Here is a 5,000-nt window from a genome sequence, read left to right on the forward strand (position 1 = left end):
TAAAAAGCCACTTGGAAACTGGAAGAAACTCTGACAGGAAGAGGTCTGGCAGACCCAAAGCCACAACACAATCAGAAGACAAGTTTCTGAGAGTCAACAGCTTGCGTGATAGGCGGCTCACAGGACAGCACCTTTAAGCACAGCTTAACACTGGTCGAAGGAAGGAAGTCTCTGTTTCAACTGTGACAAGAAGACTTCAAGCTGCAGGTTTGACAGGTCGAGTGGCAGGAAGAAAGCCATTGCTAAGATGGCAAAATAAGAAAAAGAGGCTTGCCTGGGCCATGACGGGCCAGTGCACTACTGAAAACTGGAAGATGGTCTTATGGACCGATGAATCAAAATTTGAAATCTTCGGTTCATCACGCAGGGTTTTTGTATGTCGGCGATTAGGCGAAAGGATGGTTCCTCAGTGTGTGACACCAACTGTCAAACATGGGGGAGGAAGCGTGATGATCTGGGGCTCTTTTGCTGGATCCAGAGTCGGTGACTTGCACAGAGTGACTGGCACCCTGAACCAAAAGGGCTACCACAGAATTTTGCAGTGCCATGCAATACCCTCTGGTCTACGCCAAGTTGGTCAGGGGTTCATCCTACAGCAAGATAACGACCCAAAACATACCTCCAGGCTATGTCAGAACTACCTCAGAAGAAAAGAACAATACGGTCGTCTTCAAATTATGGAATGCCCAGCACAGTCTCCAGACTTAAACCCCATCGAGCTGGTTTGGGATGAACTGGACAGAAGGGTGAAAGCAAAGCAACCAACAAGTGCAACACATTTGTGGGAACTTCTGCAACAGTGTTGGGAAGAACTTTACAAGAAATATTTGATTTCCATTGAAGAAAGAATGCCACGAGTATGTTCGGCTGTTATATCTGCAAAAGGTGGCTACTTTGATGAGTCAAAAATTTCGATTCAATTTTGTTCAACAAAACGATTCCATGATTTCTTTTTTATCTGCAATTGTTTATTTTTCATGTGCTTTACATTCAGAGTACATTGAAACATTAAACTGTTTAAATTTCAGTAAAAACTGGAAAAATGGGGGTGTTCTAAAACATTTGACTGGTAGATTACATTGATACAAGACCATTAAATATTAACAATGAACTTTGACACAGGAGGCCATTTGGCCCATCATGCCTGTGCTGCATCACCACCACATTAAATATATCCATTCGGCTCTCGACTCTGTTTCATCGATTGGGGAGGAGTGGGGATGAGAAAAGGGTGGCAGGCGCAGGGACGAGTGTTACAAATGTAAATAAAATCAATATTTTCATAATCATTTGTTTATTACGACTTGTAACTTTCACTCGAAAAGTGGGATGGTGTGTTTACTGACCCCTACTGGAGAGCGGTGGTTAGACCTGTTAATTCCGTTGATCTCTTTGTGAACAACATTACCAATTTTAACCTTCCCTGGCGACTTGCCATTAAAGCTGCACCAAAATAGGTTCTCATGTGCTAAATCTGCCCCCCCACCCCACCCCCCCCCGAATATGTATTTGCTTTCCTCTCCGAAACTACATACTCTATTTCAATGAGACTTGACCACAGCCTTCATCACCTATGATGTACCAAATGTTGTTCATGCAATTTAAAAATCGGGCTCAAAGGGGATTTAGGGGGTGGGGGGGGGTGGAGATATATATGTGTATATATTTATATATATATATATATATATATATATATATATATATATATATATATATATATATATATATATATATATATATATACCAAGCTTGCACACTAAAAACTCAGCTCGCCGTCACACGATCCCTATGGAATTGCTGTGGCACTTGGCGGACATGCCGACAATGTTTGAGAAGTTTTGGCGTTCCATAGTACCACTTGCATTTTCCACAATGCATATTTTTGTCATTCCCCGTGTTCGGTCTGTTGTACTGCTATCCTGTGCATGTGCACGGGTATCGCGAGTACACATATATATATATATATATATATATATATATATATATATATATATATATATATATATACATACATATATATATATATATATATATATATATATATATATATATATATATATATATATATATATATATATATATATATATATATATATATACATATATATATATATATATATATCTCAATCTATCTGATGGAATCTAATGGCTCTGTGCTACCCCTTTTATAAGTCCCGGGCGAAGGGTGGGGTGATGACCGGAAAGCGACGCTCTGTGGCCTTAATCCTGCTCCTCTATTGGGCAGCAGTGGCCCAAGCCACGTTCAGTCAGGCTCCGGGACCGAAAACCGGCTCAGTTGCCTACTAGCTTTGGCACGGCTCGGAGCTCCTGACTTAATATAGGGCTGCTCCCAGAGCCGGCACCCTGGGCCTGAACGTACTCCAAGTGCAGTCTGAATGTCGAATAGCAGCGGACTTTCTCCAAAACCCACGGGCTCCTTCACTAGCCAAAATGCACACCCGGGACCCGAACCAAACTCCCGGATCGCCCTTCTCATGACCCCTCCTCATTGTGCCAGGTCTTGTCAAGGTATGTTGACTGGATGAGGGCTGTATCAATTCCGGATGTTCACCCGGGATGTCCCCGGTGAGATGCGGTCGAGCTATTAACATTTGTTGCATGGTCGAGCATCGCACGGCGCCGAGAACAATCCAACGTCGCGTGGTGCTCAAACTAGAGTAGCAAATTGTAGCGATGCAGAGGTACGAGGGGGTGCGGGAATATTTTTCCCGTGTGCGGGAGCCACTTGTGGTAAGTGGTGAGATTTGGTGAGCGAGGTGCGAAGTAAGGTGAAATGCCAGTTGGGAATTTGCACGCAGATTTGAACAAAATAATGACGTGTGATTCCCATGCGTGGGTGTTATAGTGTGGAGTGGAGAAGTGGTGGATCCAACCTATGGGAGGCATCGTGGTGTGCTTATTATCAATTGCCTATTGAATTGCATGTGTGCTTGCATGCTTGTTATGCACGATGGCTAAAAGGACAGGGTTAGAGTAGGAATCAGAAAATGAATTTTCTGGACCTAACTCCGAGACCCACGCAACGCACTTCGTTCCGTGAACCCACGAGACATGATGGGAGGACGAACTGCAATAAGATGAATGAAATAACTGCCTGGGGATCACTGTATGTTTGGTGCCATTGCCTTCGAGGCATGCGGTTTTGCAGAACCGCAGCTCTATATATACAGCTCTGGAAAAAAACAAGAGACAACTCCAAAAAACATTTAAATCAACATCTCTACATGTATGGCAGCCATTCCATTCCAGTGTCTGTTGAATTCCAACACAGGCACACCTCATTCTACTTAGTGAGGTACTAATTAGGTGATCACCTGAACCGAATCTTATTTAACAAGGAAAAGTATAAAAACCACTGCTGTGTCATCACTATCATCTTGCAATAGGACCAGCTGGATGGCAAAAACAGTGCTAGTAGTACCTCAAAAGTAATTGGAAAAAAAAGTATTGACCATGCCAAAAGAGTTGAAAATAAAAGTTTTGAGTGAGGAAAAGAAGGGTTCAATTCTGGCTTTACTGGCAGAGGGATACAGTGAGCGTCACGTTGCTTCCATCCTTAAAATTTCAAAGACGGCGGTTCATAAGAACAAGGTCAAGCAGCAGACATTGAGGACAACAAAGCTACAGACTGGCAGAGGGCGAAAACGACTTTCCACTGACTGGGATGACCAGCAACTCATTCGAATGTCACTCCACAACTGTAGGATGACATCAAGTGACCTACAAAAAGAACGGCAAACGGCAGCTGGGGTGAAGTGCACGGCGAGGATGGTTCGAAACAGGCTCCTAGGGGCAGGGCTGAAGTCGTGCAAAGCCAGAAAAAGACCTTCATCAATGAGAAGCAAAGAAGAGCCAGGCTGAGGTTTGCAAAAGACCATAAGGATTGGACCGTCGAGGATTGGAGTAAGGTAATCTTCTCTGATGAGTCCAATTTTCAGCTTTGCCAAAGACCTGGTCGTCTATTGGTTAAACGGAGACCTGGAGAGGCTGACAAGCCACAGTGTCTCGCACCCACTGTGAAATTTGGTGGAGGATCGGTGATGATCTGGGGGTGCTTCAGCAAGGCTGGAATCGGGCAGATTTGTCTTTGTGAAGCTTCATGAATCAAGCCACTTACAAGGTTGTCCTGGAAGAACACTTGCTTCCTTCTGCTCTGACAATGTTCCCCAACTCTGAGGATTGGTTTTTCCAGCAGGATAATGCTCCATGCCACACAGCCAGGTCAATCAAGGTGTGGATGGAGGACCATCAGATCAAGACCCTGTCATGGCCAGCCCAATCTCCAGACCTGAATCCCATTGAAAACCTCTGGAATGTGATGAAGAGGAAGATGGATGGTCACAAGCCATAAAACAAAGCCGAGCTGCTTGAATTTTTGCGTAAGGAGTGGCATAAAATCATCCAACAGCAATGTGAAAGACTGGTGGAGAGCATGCCAAGACGCATGAAAACTGTGATTGAAAATCAGGGTTATTCCACAAAATATTTATTTCTGAACTCTTCCTAAGTTAAAACATTAGTATTGTGATGTTTAAAAATGAATATGAACTTGCTTTGTTTGTATTATTTGAGGTCTGAAAACACTGAGTCTTTGTTGTTATTTTGACAAGTTGTCATTTTCTGCAAATAATTTGGGAGAAATGGTGTCAGTAGTTTGTAGAATAAAACAAAAATGTTCATTTTACTCAAACACATACTTATAAAATAGTAAAACCAGAAAAACTGATACTTTTGCAATGGTCTCTTAATTTTTTCCAGAGCTGTGTGTGTATATATAAATATATATATATAAATAAATATATATATATAAATAAATATATATATATAAATAAATATATATATATATATATATATATATATATATATATATATATATATATATATATATATATATATATATATATATATATATATATATATATATTGTTGCGGTATTCGCGCCCGCCGGCGTGCTGACGGCCACGTAACTCGAATCGCGG

The 5,000-nt window shown here is 41.9% G+C and overlaps 1 protein-coding gene across 8 annotated transcripts in view; it reads left to right on the forward strand.

Annotated features, from left to right (window-relative positions):
* Nucleotides 1-5,000, forward strand: part of LOC147032987 (phosphatidylinositol 4-phosphate 3-kinase C2 domain-containing subunit alpha-like) — a 168,508-nt gene that overhangs the window by 97,718 nt on the left and 65,790 nt on the right. The window lies entirely within an intron of this gene.

Source organism: Eptatretus burgeri, chromosome 2 (genome assembly GCF_056783735.1).
Source record: "Eptatretus burgeri isolate ZD-2024b chromosome 2, Ebu_testis_v1, whole genome shotgun sequence".
In the NCBI taxonomy this organism is placed as follows: Eukaryota; Metazoa; Chordata; class Myxini; order Myxiniformes; family Myxinidae; genus Eptatretus; species Eptatretus burgeri.